This window comes from Triturus cristatus, chromosome 5_2, assembly GCF_964204655.1.
Source record: "Triturus cristatus chromosome 5_2, aTriCri1.1, whole genome shotgun sequence".
Taxonomy (NCBI): domain Eukaryota; kingdom Metazoa; phylum Chordata; class Amphibia; order Caudata; family Salamandridae; genus Triturus; species Triturus cristatus.
Genome location: NC_140588.1, coordinates 760640061 through 760654291, shown reverse-complemented (window position 1 = coordinate 760654291; position 14231 = coordinate 760640061).

Genomic DNA, 14231 nt, shown 5'->3' with positions numbered 1-14231 from the left:
TCTACTCACCCGCGAGGGTCTCAAGGCACTAGGGGGGAGGGTGTAGCTCCATGTCAGTCAAAGAGCCAGGTCTTGAGGCTTTTTCTGAAGGTGTGCATAGTGGGGGAGCGTTTGATGTTGACTGAGAGCTCGTTCTAGGCCTTTGCTGCGACGTAGGAGAAGGCTCTTCCACCTGCTCTGGTTCCGCGGATGCGTGGGGTCTCTGCCATGGCAAGGTCGACGGAGTGGAGGTTCCTTTTGGGTACGTGGAAGGAGACTCATTTGTTGTGGTATTTGGGTCCTATGTTGTGGAGGGATTTGTATGCGTGGGTGAGTAGCATGAAGGTTATTCTCTTCTCGATGGGGAGTCAGTTTAGGTCTCGTAGGTGCTGGGTCATGTGCTCATGTCGTGGGGTTCCGAGGACGAGACTGGCTGTGGTGTCCTGGATGGTTTGGCGCTTGTGTAGCAGGGATTTGTTGACTCCGGCGTAGAGGGCATTACCGTAGTCCAGTCTGCTGGTTATGAGTGTGTGGATGATGGTCTTTCTGCATTCGTGGGGGATCCACTTGAAGGTCTTGCGGAGGATGCAGAGGGAGTTGAAGCAGGCAGAGGCGACGGCGTTGATCTGGCAGGTCATGGTGAGGGAGGAGTCTAGAATGATGCAGAGGTTTCGGACATGGTCTGTTGGAGTGGATGGGCTTCCGAGGGCGGAGGGCCACCAGGTGTTGTCCCAGGCAGTGGGGGACGGTCCAAGGACGAGGACCTCTTTCTTCTCCGAGTTGAGCTTTAGGCAGCTGTTGCTCATAAAGGCCGCAACGTCTTTCATTCCTTCCTGGAAGCTGAGTCTGGTGTCTTCGGGGTTCTTCGTGAAGGAGAAGATGAGCTGGGTGTCATCGGCGTACAATACTATGCTGAGCCCATGCTGTCTAACGATGGCAGCAAGAGGGCCATGTAGATGTTGAAGAGAGTGGAGCTGAGCGAGGTACTCTGCAGTTAATCTCTGTGGGTTTGGGGAGGAAGGGTGGGAGTCTGATCCTTTGGGTTCTGCCGGCGAGAAAGGAGTGGATCCAGTTGAAGACAGTTCCCCGTATGCCGGCGTCGTGGAGTTTGGCGGCGAGAGTGCGGTGGGAGGTGGTGTCGGAGGCTGCGGTGAGGTCTAGTAGGATGAAGACCGTGGTGTGTCCCTGGTCGAGTTGCATGCGGATCTCATCGGTGGTGGCGAGGAGGGTGGTCTCGGCACTGTGATTGCTGCGGAATCCGGACTGGGAGGAGTCAAGGATAGCGTTCTCTTTGATGAAGGTGTTCAGCTGGGCATTGACAAATCTCTGTGACTTTGGCTGCAAAGGGAAGGAGCAAGATGGTCGGTAGTTTTTCAGATCCGTCGGGTCAGCCGAGGGTTTCTTGAGGAGGGGCTTGACCTCTGCCTGCTTCCAGTCATCGGGGAAGATGCCGGATTGAAGGAGGCGGTAAGGGTCCGGCATAGTTCGAGTGCTATGGCGGCAGTGGCTCTGTGGTAGATGTGCGGCGGGCAGGGGTCCGTGGGGGCTCCTGAGTGGGTGTTCTTCATGGCCGTGGCGGTATCTTCAGTTGTAGCCGGTTTCCAGGTGGTGATGGTGGGCTGGTTGTCGATGGAGGAGAGGAGGGTGGTGTTTGGAGTCTGTTTGCTGAAGTTGTCATAGAGGGCCTTGATTTTCAGGTGGAAATAGGAGCTGAGCTTGTTGCAGAGGTCCTGGGATGCTGTGACATCCGTGGCTTCACGGGGGTTTGGTGAACTGCTGTATGACTTTGAAGAGTTCCTATGCGTTACTGGCATTGGTGTGGATTTTGTGGCCGATAAAGGTCCTCTTGGTGGCTCTTGTGCGCTGGTGGTATTCAGTAATGGCGTTCCTGTAGATGTTCTGGTCTTCGGTGGTTTTCCTGTTTCTCCAGAGTTTCTCGAGTCATCTGCAGGAGAGCCTGGCTTCTCGGAGGTCGTGGTGATCCAGACGGCCTTCAGGGGGCATTGTCTGACAGGGTGGCGGAGGGGTGCGAGATTGTCTGTGCAGCTGGTGATCCAACAGTGTAGTTCATTGGCTGCAGAGTTGGCGTCGGTCGTGGCGGAGAGGGGGGCGTGGAAGAGGGTGGTGTTGAGGTGTTCCTCTGTGACCTGGCTCCAGTTCCTTCGTGGCAGGCTCGGGCGGGCTTGGGTCCGGTGGTAGTGTTGAAGGTGAAGTGTACACAGTGGTGGTCTGTCCAGAGGGGGTGCGAGGTGTGGCTGAATTGGATGTTTGTACCTCCTGAGAAAATGGGGTCGAGGATGTGTCTGGTTTTGTGAGTGGGGGTGGTGACGAGCTGCTTTAGTCCGAGGTTGGTGAGGTTGCCCAGGAGGGTGGTGGAGTCGGGGTCAGAGCGGTTGTTGAGGTGGAAGTTTAGGTCTCCAATGAGAATATAGTCCACGGAGATGATGGCGTGGGGGGCGATGATGTTGGAAATGGATGTGGTGGGAGAGGCGCGAGGCCCAGGGGGTCTGTAGGCGAGGGTCCCATGCAGCGTGGTTCTGGGGCTGGGCTGGATCTGGGCTGGATCTGGAAGTGGAGGTGTCTTGTGTTGCTGGAGGTGGAGAGTCGGAGGGAGCTCATGTGTGCGATGGCGAGTCTTCCTCCTGGGCAAAGGGGGTGGTCCTTTCCTCTGGATCTTTTATCCGTCGGGGATGGCGGTGGCGATGTCGGGGGCAGAGGTGGTATTGGTCCATGTTTCCGTGAAGAAGGCAGCGTCTGGCGAAAGGGTGTCAATCAGGTCCCAGATCTCTATGTGTCTGTGTAGGGAGCGCACATTGAGGAGGATGCACCTCAGGGCTTCTGTGGTACGGGCGTCCGTCATGGACTCAGTGGTTGTGGGGGGGCTGTCAATGGAGAAGGATTGTTGGCATTGTCGGCAGTAGAACTGGCCATGGGTGGTGTTCTGCGTCGATCACTGGCAGCTGTTGTTCGTTTCAGGGTTGAGTGCAAGGAGGGCAGTGGAGTTGTAGCGGCGGGAGGTCATAGATCCAGGGTTCCTGGCGCTGGCCGCAGTCCGGTCACAGACAGGCGCAGATGGGCTTACCTTTGGCGCGCCTTCGGTGCCACAATCCACCACCAAAGACTATTGCCATACTCAGGGCCGGCTTTACAGGTTGTGGCACCTGGTGCAACAATGTTTGCTGGTGCCCCCCAATGACCACCTTCTCCACAGATTCCCTCACTACCACCCTGTGACAGTGCCCCTCAAGTCTCCATAGCCACTCTTTGTCTCATGCATTTATTTTCTTTTATAGCGCCACTCATTCCAGTGTAACGTGTCAGAGCACTTTACATCACATATACATTACACAGAGACAATGAAACATAAGTGTATGAATCAGTATATAGGAAATGTTACACCAGGCATAGGACTACTAGGTGTATGAGTCACAAGTCATCCCTATTGGTAGACAGTGTAGTTTGAGTGCATGGTCTGGAGAAGCACAAACTCAGAATTTAAAATGTAGCACCATGGTTGGGGGTTTGGCTTTACTAATAAGAATTGATTTCCACCCAAGTGAACCCTATTTGTAACTTTAGGATAATGAAAGGCTGGGGAAAAAATTATAGCGCTCTAATATATACCTTGCAGTTTGAATCCAGCAGCTCTTTGATGAGAGTTAATAGCTCACTGTTCTGTGTTAGGATCTAAACATATAAACTGCAGTGATAAAGGGGTCTCTAACAGAAGCAGTAAAACACTGACCTATTTACATTGTATGCACTTTGTGATCTGCATGTACATATAATTTGCAGCAAGCATTTTAACCTCCTGTGCTACTTTATGATGAGACAAAACTCCAATCTCTCTGCATCAGGTCCATCAATCACCAGAGTTATCTTGACATTTTTATCGCACCGCCCTAGAGCTGAACTTGAAAATACCTTTGTGCCTTATCAACAAATAGGAGGCTGCTAAGAGAATAAGGTATGGTCAGGTGGATGGAACTCCTGTCCCATCCCTTCCCTATCCCCTCAGCAGCCTCTTATTTGCTGCTGTTGCAAAAGGGTTCTGCCTATTCAGAGTGCCAGGAGATTTGTATTTGAATCAACTGGTTTTTGGTCCTTTACCTTGGGTTAGTCTCACTACCTGAGTCTGACTTATGGTAATGTCATGATAATTGGACTGCATATGTATACAGCCAGTGTCAACCTTTTAAGATAAGGCCACTGTGTTGCAGCTAGGGTAAGGGGCACTGGGCTGGTAACACATCAAAACATGTGTGCACATCTGCCCTCACCTTGAAACAAGCACAAGCAACTCCAATACCAGCGTGTGAATAATTATGCATTGAAATATGGAACAAGGATAAGATTGTGTGCAAACTCCAAATGATCTACCACCCTCCTAGAAACAATCTACCTTTCATTTAACAATTAATGGAGACCATCTCCTCTAACTCAGACCAACACACCAACCAGATCTTCCTCAGAGATTTTTACATTCAGCGGAACGACTCAAATGACCCCCTAATTTACACCTTCAAGGCTTTCCTTTTGTACTTCAACCCTATCCAATCCTGTAATGGCCCAACTCACAACAGAGGTTCTACTCTTGATCTAATCCTTGCTAAGGATAATATAATACAGCTTGAATCCACATCCCCATGTGACTGGTCACATCTCTACCTTATCTCCTTCCCCATCTTGGAAAAGGTGCTGATTAGACAGGGACAACCTCTTAAACCCAGACAATGGTCGAGAGATCTCAGAAATATTAATTTAATGGACCTAACCTATACTAGCAACAACCTTCTTCCCTCTCCCACAAATATGACTGATGTGAATGAGCTCACCATTCACCACATCCATTCCATGAAAAACATACATGCTCTGAAGCTGCTAAAAAGAACTCAAATCAAATACGCAAACCCTGGTTCAGCTGCAACCTCAATTAGGAAAGGTATAATGTAAGGTTTTGTGGGAGATCTTGGAGAAGCTCTTCCTCCACAGCACCTGAGGTTGACAAGAAGCTCCTACAACAAACACATCCATAGATCAAAAAAGGAATACTGTAGGGTACAACTAGACAACGCCAAAAACAGACCCAGAAAACGATTTGGAATTGTCAAAGAACAAGTTAGTTGTCGAGCTAATTGGATGATAATGGGTCATTGCCAAGTAGAGATTAATTCTCCACTTATTTCATGGAAAAGACATAGAGGATTGAATCAGATTACAACTAGCCTCCCAACATCTACCTTCCTTGGACCAGCCCAGTCTTCTCCCAGTCACACATCTGCTGTGAGCCCCACACATTGGCCATTGTGCTAAAACTAATGCTACTTGGAGTACCTTCAAAATTCTGGATGAAGATGATATACTGAAGCAACAACAACGACCCTCTGCCTGCCAAACTCATTCAAACTCAGATTAGTTCTTCCATACTACCGCAATGGTCCATTATTATCAATGCTTCCCTCTCACAAGCCATGATTCCTGATTGCCTAAAGATAGGTAAGGTCTCACTAATTCCCTAAAAATATAATGCAGATTTTTCTGGCCTCAACAATTTCTGGTGAATCACTAACATCCCGACTCTAGCAAAGTTACTCAAAAAATGAGTACACCTACAACTCAGCAACCACATCTAACAATATCAGCTTCTTGACCAATGCCAATTAGGCTTCAGAATGGGTCATAACACCGAATTGGCTATAACTCGCATTGTAGATGATGTCCTGAAATCGCTAGATCAGAATGTACCCTGCTTGCTTATACTCCTTGAACTCTCATTGCGTTCGACAACCTAAAAAACTGACAACCTAATTGACCTTCTTGAATATTGGTTGGGGCTATCTGATCCTGTTTTAAATTGGTTTGCCTCGTTTCTTCACAACGGGCCCAAAGAATCAAAATTAATCACACACACTTTCTGACATAACCCCAATCTCGACTGGAGTGCCTCAAGGTTCCACACTCTCATCCACACTATTCAACACATACATGGAACTCCAGAGTGATATTCTAAAACAATCTAACATCCTTTACCACATGTACACAGATGACACACAATTGTACCTGAAAATCTCCTCACCCGATGATATCAAAACTCTCAATCGCACTCTAAGAAAAACCCAACAATGGTTATCACCTCATGTTCAACACTCTGAAAACTGAATTCCTTTTGATCACCCCATAACCAATCTTCCTTCATGGAAGAATGGCTTATACAACTCACAGCTCTTAACTACACCCCACACATTATCAACTCTACTAAATCACTTGATATCACAGTGAACAAACATCTAAATATTCAAGACCATATCAGTGCAGCCAATTGAATACTTTAAAGAAAATTAAACACTTGTTGCCCCCAGCTGACTTTCAGTGTGCCTTCCAAGCACTAGTAATCTCCTGATTAGATTACAGCAGTACTACTCTTGCAAGCCTACCTAGAGCACGGCTGGTACTGTTAAGGACTACACTGAACTCAGCGGCTAGGCTCATCTGGGGATCGAGAAATTTTCAACCACATCACACCAGACTTAAAACAGCCCAAGTGGCTCCCGTTTGAATCGATTATCCAACTGAAGATAGCCTGCATGACTCATAAGGCCTTCCACCACAACACTCCTGGCTAACAAGCCAAAAAAACTCAAACTATCTGGTGGTGGCCGCTCATCAAGAAGTGCCAATTTGCTAGTTCTGAAACCTCAGAAGTTCAACAAAAAAAGAATCTACAACCACTCTTTCACTGGTCTAGCTCCAAGAATATGGAACAATCTTCTTCCAGATATCAGGACAAACCCCTCAACGAGCTCCTTTAAAATAGAAGTAAAAATGCTTCTTGGTAATAGATTCCTCCAATAGCACATCTCAAGTCACCTTGGCTTCTTGACTCTACCAGGTTATTTATACTTTACCTATATTGTTGGTTGCTTATTCCTTTGTGCATTTTTCCCTACATGTAGGTTGTACTGCTGACTGTACAGCTCTATGTAAAACTTATCAAATAAACAAATAATAAACTGTGATGTGCTTCGCAATCAATTGTGACCATTTTGGGTAGTCCCGCTCGCCTTTCTTTTGTTCCGGCTAGGCCCCCCAGTATTACCTCATTACCCTACTCTACGACTAACTCAACTAGTTAAGATTTACCTGCACTGACAGAAACAAAAATCAGAATGATGTCTGTTTACATACTTTTGGGTCCCTCCATCAACCAGCATCCCTCTGTGCACTAGCTACACTCCTTGCCTGCGCTTCAACACCTACGAAACCTTTTTCTGTTTTTTATCCAATTTGGCAAATCTCAAAGATTGGCTTCTCTTCTCAGATACTCTTTTTGAGCAGTGACATTTCTTTTTTAATTGTGTATCCTTCCTGGAATAGGCACATTGTTTTAGTGACTATATAGACTTTAGTATAACAACTTTCAACGTAATGTTGTGCCTTTCATTTGCGACTAGCTTCAAACAGTGCCGCAGATGTGGCAAATAGTTCTCAGAAGCAGGCCTATACAAACCCTGTACTCAGTATATTGGCAGCAACATCTAGTGAGTTTCTGTGTCCTCTGCCAAGGATGTATCTGAGATGCTGAGAAACAGTTTCCTGTAGATAGACATTAATGACTTGTTTTTAGCGAATAACATGACTTTTGTTGACTAGAAACACTAGTTGCTAGGTAACATTGATTCAGTATAGGGCATGGTCACTGGAACATCATTAGATGTATGTACTTGAAGCTCATGTGGCAATATGTGCTGATTTGTCACCTCCAGGATTCTGGGGCTCTCTGCTGCACACTGACGTTGGAGAACCTCAGGATGCAGGCACTTGTGAGCAGCTCTTGGAAATAAAGTGGCAAGTGTCATGATTTGATACCCTGTGGTACTGGACAATCTCTATAAACCAAAACTGGACCCTCCGATGTTGCGGCTTTAGAATTGCATGGAACAAACTAGGAGAACTCTTGAACTGATTAGGCTTCAAGAGATGAATTCATGGGCTTCATTTAAGGGTCCAAAATGGATAGCACCTTTCACCCTTGAATGAGCGATTAATCCTTCCAACCCCAGTTCACCCACAGGTATTCTACTACAAACCATAGTTTTTAGAATTCTTGCCCTTGCAATCTTGTTTGATGATGTTGGGGATGCTATTTTAATACAGAAGTGAAAACAATAACATGTGGATGAATCATGCATTTTTTCAAAGTACTGCATTGCACAAATTTGCAAACTCATGCTACAGATAGCTTAAGAGAAAGGTTTGATTTGTTAGGCATCTAGACACAGTTAATTTCACATTGTGCCGTATAAATGTGTACTGATACTCATACAAAGCATCTGTGACAACTTACAAATGAATGGTGTGATAAATGATTTTCTGTGTCTGTAGCTGTATTTTTTTAGGTTTGGTCACTTTTTAGGTTGTGTTTTCTTTTCTCTCTACTCTGTCTATTTTTGGCGGAAACACAGTTGTTCTTTAAATTACATTGCTTATAAGGTTTATGTATAAGGTTTATGTATGGTGTCTGCTGCCGATGCTAAAATTACAACTATTAGTAGGGTCTAAGCGAAGGATCGAAATGCCTGAATTTTCATAATGATAAGCCCAATGCCATTAAATGAAACCTCCACAACACAGGCATTCAAGTCAAAACCATAAGGGTTTCATCAAAATGAAGTGAATTACAGAAGACAAAAAGTTGTTCGTAAAATCATCGGGAATCAGCAATTGAAAATCAAATGATATGAATCAAAATCAAAGTGGGCAAGAAGATTAACATAAGGTAACATATATTTAAAGGAACTATCATCCAGAACCAAAGTATAGTTAAGCAAGAGCACCAACCAAAAACATCATCCTATAAAGGGTTTTAGGCAAAGAAATCAAACACTCAGTATGGTCTGACATGACAGTCTGGGACTGGATTAACTAAACTATATTCACATAAACCAATCATTATTCAAATACACAAGATATATTAAATAAAATACATCAAGTAAACACTTACTTTTAAAGAGGTGTACATAGGAAATGAAGGGAAATGGCTGACCCTCGGTAGGAGATCTGCTCCTCCCCAGCGGCTCCGCTGTGCTGTGCTGTGCCCATGGTCCCACCCAGGCAGGGTTCGAGACTGTGTTGACCCTGCGTGTGCTGGTATTGTTCACCATTTTCGTTCTCCATGCATTGTGCACATATTGTTGTACTATTTTCTGAAACTCGGTCTGCCCCTGATATTTCTTTTCATTTCGTTGCTATTTTATAACACTGTTTTCCCCGCTTGTGCCTGTTCCCTTCCGATTTTCCATTGTGCCCTACTATTGTGATATTTTCTTAACACTGTTCCCCCTGACATTTTTCATTCCAATGCTGTTTTTAGGTCTCGCATAGGGCAGCGCATGCGCTGCCTCTACGAGGCATGAAGTAGTCAGTAATAGGGGTAAAACTCCACCCATTGTGTTTTTATTTGTGTTTTAGCTTGCCATTGGTTAAATCTGGCATTGCTCTTTTTATGTAGCTCAATGATTGGCTGGTGGTCCCAAACGTCACTTCCGTTCTGCTTCCGTTTTGTAGGAAGCAGTACCGACCAACTACAGTTTAGTTCCACAGCTGGATGTTATCAATTCATTTAGGGACTACTTGTTTTTTTTAATCCGTTTTCACTTTCAAACCAGGGACAATGGCGGCCATCGTCATGACTGTGCACCCGCCCTCGCCTATGGTAACTCCCCTGCCTCCTTCTGACACTGCTTTGCTTCATGTGTAGCTTCTCCCCTTCACGCGCTCAGCTTGCCTTGCCCGCTTTCACTTTCAAATCAGGGACAATGGCGTCCACGGCATGAATGTGCACTAGCCCTCGCGCTCTCGCCTATGGTAACTCCCCTTCTTCCTTCTGAAACTGCTTTTACTTCATGAGTAGCTTCTCCCCTTCACGCGCTCAGAATGCCATGCCCGCTTTCACTTTCAAAGCAGGGACAATGGCAGCCGTCGTCATGACTGTGCACCCGCCGCCGCCTACGGTAACTCCCCTTCTTCCTTCTGAAACTGCTTCCCGCCCCATGCCGTGCCTTTCATTTGCATTTCTTAACTGCACCACAGTAGCTATTAAGGTTGCTTTTCGTTCGCGCAGTTACTTTCCGTCGTTACTGCTTCCGCCCTCCCAGGTCAAAGGCAGCGTTTCCCTTGGTTTGGTTTTGTTTTAACAAATGATCGTCCTTTTTCATTGACCCTGAAACTAAAATCAGACGTTCCGGTAAATTTTAATGAAACATGGCACACGCACTCCCCAGTACGACACACAAAATACACTGTAATTAACAGAGTGCCAACTCAATTACAGTATGCTGCATCAGTTTGGATTCTGGAGTTTGCTTACAGTACATAACCCTCCCCTGGTCTTTGTCCTTGTTTAACATAACTGGCACTCATGTAAAGCACTTCAATACCTTCGGGTCGTGTTCGCGCTATATAAAACTGGGGGAAAAAATACCAATACCACCCGCCTATTCCCAGCGCATATCACCAGACACCACATAGCTCCGCCCCTTCCACACACGCTTTTATAGTACTTAATATAATAGTTCTCTTGATGTCATTCTTATCTCCTCCCTAATCGTTTCCACACTTAGCAATGCTGTGTGTGTAAGTAGACTGTTGCCCTGTGTTAACAGAAATGTCAGAGGGGAAGACCCTTCTTTGCTTCTGTCACTGGAGTTTATGGCACTTTCTCGGAGTGGGTAGCTGGCTGCTATACTGATAAGCTTTTAATCACAATAACCACAACTGTGAACTATGTAATACTGACCCCCTTCCCTCCTCATGACGTGCCTTTTATTTGCATTTATTAACCGGGCCGCAGTGATTTTAGGCTTGAGGGTGTCTTTTTCTTCTGCTGCTTTAGCCCTGCCCTTCCATTTCCCATTTTGGCCAAACCATCCCTTAGTCCGACCCCGCAGCACACATGGCGTTGCGTCTCCTACGGTTGCACTCTCCCTTCCACCACCACCATCTCCTGCCTCAGCTCAGATTGGTTGCACCAACAGGGCAGCGCCCAACCCCCCCACCCCACCCCGTTGGTCGCTTGTACATTTTTTGGGGGTGTTTGCTGAATATACTGACCTCAGTCAGAATACCTTTTTAGCAGGGCTGCTGGTGTGTGGCAGTCACGGGGTGCCCATGGCCCCGCATTGAGGGAAGGTGGGCTGGGTTTGTATTAGATGGCCCTGCAGGCCAGGAGTCAGTGTGGAGTGCACGATATACCAAACACTACCCTACTGCTGGACGGGGCACTACTTCCTGAACGCTGCTCCCGGGCCTCCGATTTTGCTGCCTGGCTCAGGGTGCGGTGGCACAGCTGTGGAGCTGCAGTCCGTGCTGGCGGCAGCTGGTCTGTTATGTTTTTTTCTTTGTATTCTGCACTGATAGACTGTACAAAAACTTCATAGTTTGGGGAGACTTTTTCATTTAAATTCTCTCTGTTGAAAATTCCATTGTTTTAAATGGTTAGCAGGTTCTACTAGGTTTAGATCATAATCGTTATCTTCTAGCTTAGCAAAGTCCTGCATTTTGCAGTTACCTACTTATACAAACGTCTGTGTTGCTGTGGCTACTGAGCTCTGCTTCCATGTGCCCATATTGGAACCGTAAAGTAAAATGTTGTCAAATGCGTCATTGTGCTTATGTGCAGTAGAATATATATCTCACAATCCTTCCCATCCGTCACAACTCCTGTGCATCCGTCACAATTCCTTCAATTCCATATGCACACACAGCAGCAATCTTGGAATGTTGAGAAGGGGCAGTGGGGCGCTCATGTGTGCCTGGTTGTCATGATACGATTTATGGTAAACGAAAGGCATCGGAAAAATAAATATGGAATTTACCAGGTTGCCACTGTTTTCGTGGCAATTGCGCAATAAGTTCCAAACAACTTGCAAGGGAAAACATTTTTATATTTACAGCAGTGTTTTAACAGATTTATTTCTCTACAGCTTGTGTGAAATGTGTTCAGCGGCTTACTTACTGTAGTATGCTATAATGTGCACATTTGTTTCGGGAAGTCATATTACTTTCTACAAATTTATGGAAACTTTACACCTGTTTGTAAACCGTGTGTTCCTTCTCTTTTCTCATATGTAGCTACGCTAACAGCGAACGTGTCCCAGTCTTGCACCTTTGAGATCCATAATAAAATGCCCTAAAACCCAAAGGAATTACCCAAAAAATGCCTACATTAGTTGCCACGAATCACACATTTACACAACTTTAATGAGCACATTACAAAACTATTAGCTTAGACTACATATATTTATTCCATGTTCATATTTTGTTAACTGTGCCACTGCTTGCATGCTGTTATTCATTGCCACAAAACACATCTGTGCAGTGACATTTAAATGTACTTGAGAAAAAAACACTGTTGTTTATTCCAGCCCTTTGCCTCACTACGGTGCAGTCAGTCTTTAAAGTGCAGGGTCTAAGCATGGCCTGATAGACGGGAGGGTGTGATATCACAACGACCATGTTCATCACCGGTGCAGGATCCCCTCTCTTCTTTTTCTTTTCGGGGGCGGGGGGGGGGGGGGGGGGGAGAGAGGCGGATCTGTCCTTTCCTTCATGTGTTGCGACTGTTTTGTTCCTTTTGTAGATAGATGTACCTATGCAATCCAGACATCTCTGCCAGCCTCCGGGTTTAGACATTGAATCTGTGTAACTTTAATTCGTAAATAAATCCCATGCTGACGGCCAATTTAGTTGTAGGCACACAGCTGTGTCCTGTCGCAGGATTGTCTTTCAAAACAAATAAAAGATTTGTTCCATAAAGGACAGGGTCTCTCACTGGCTTTTGCTCTTTTGTGCACACACACTTTTTTTCTATAATGCATATTCTATTATGTCTCCTCACTCTCTCTCATGCACACTTATCTCTGTTTATAGCTGTCTCACAAACAAACTTAATTCCGTACAAACTGCAATACTAAGTTCTTTCTGTCTAGCAAATACAAAACACACATAAGATCAAGATTAAACAGGCATTTGCAATTCATTAGGTCTCACAATACTGCAAGTTTGACCTATTTTGCATTGCAAATTATAATGCAACCCCAATAGCTCAAACGTTCAGTAATGCGAGACCTATTGCATTTGCAATGCAATAGGTCTCGCATTTGCGAATGTTTGAGCTATTGGCATTGTAAATGACTATGCCTTTTATTTATATGTTTTGAAAACCTGTAATATGGTGCGTAAACACAAATTCTTTATGGGAAGCAAGGCTGGCAGTATCTGCGTCTCTTTTACCGCCAGCCTTTCTTCTGGTAAGCATAGACTACAAGTACAAAGAGGCACAGTTACTGCCAGCCTTGCTTGTCGTAAGAAACACCTATAAGTACAAAGTGCATGTTTACACAATACTTGCAGGTTTTCAAAACACATAAATAAAATGCATTGTCATTTACAATGCCAAAGGCTCAAACTCTCGCAAATGCGAGACCTATTGCATTGCAAAGGCTTGTTTAACACTGTTTTCCCCGCTTGTGCCTGTGCCCTTCCGTTTTTCCATTGTACCCTTCTGTTGTGATATTTTCTTAAATCTGCTCCCCCTGACATTTTTCATTCCATTGCTGTTTTTTAATACTATTTTCCCTGCTTGTGCCTGTGCCCTTCTGTTTTTCTGTCCTGCTGATTGCTGTTAGATTCCCCCGTTCCTGCTGAAACTTCTCCCCCCGAACTTCCCCCGCTCCCGCCTCCCAGCTGCACGTCCCTCCCCTACTTAATGACAGCTGATGGAAGGGAGCGCAAGCCAGACCTCTGACCCTCAATCTGAGATCTGCTCTTACCCAGCAGCTCTGCTGTGCCGGGCTCTGCCTCTGGTCCCACCCAGGCAGAGTTCGAGACTGCGTGTTCTGGTATTGTTCACTATTTTCGTTCTCCATGCATTGTGCACATATTGTTGTACTATTTTCTGAAACTCGGTCTGCCCCTGATATTTCTTTTCATTTTGTTGCTATTTTTTAACACTGTTTTCCCCGCTTGTGCCTGTTCCCTTCCGTTTTTCCATTGTGCCCTTCTGTTGTGATATTTTCTTAACACTGTTCCCCCTAACATTTTTTGTTCCATTGCTGTTTTTAACACCGTTTTTACCTGCTTGTGCCTATGCCCTTCTGTTTTTCCATTGTACCCTTCTGTTGTGATATATTCTTAACTCTGTTGCCCCTGACATTTTTCATTCCATTGCTGTTTTTAATACTATTTTCCCTGCT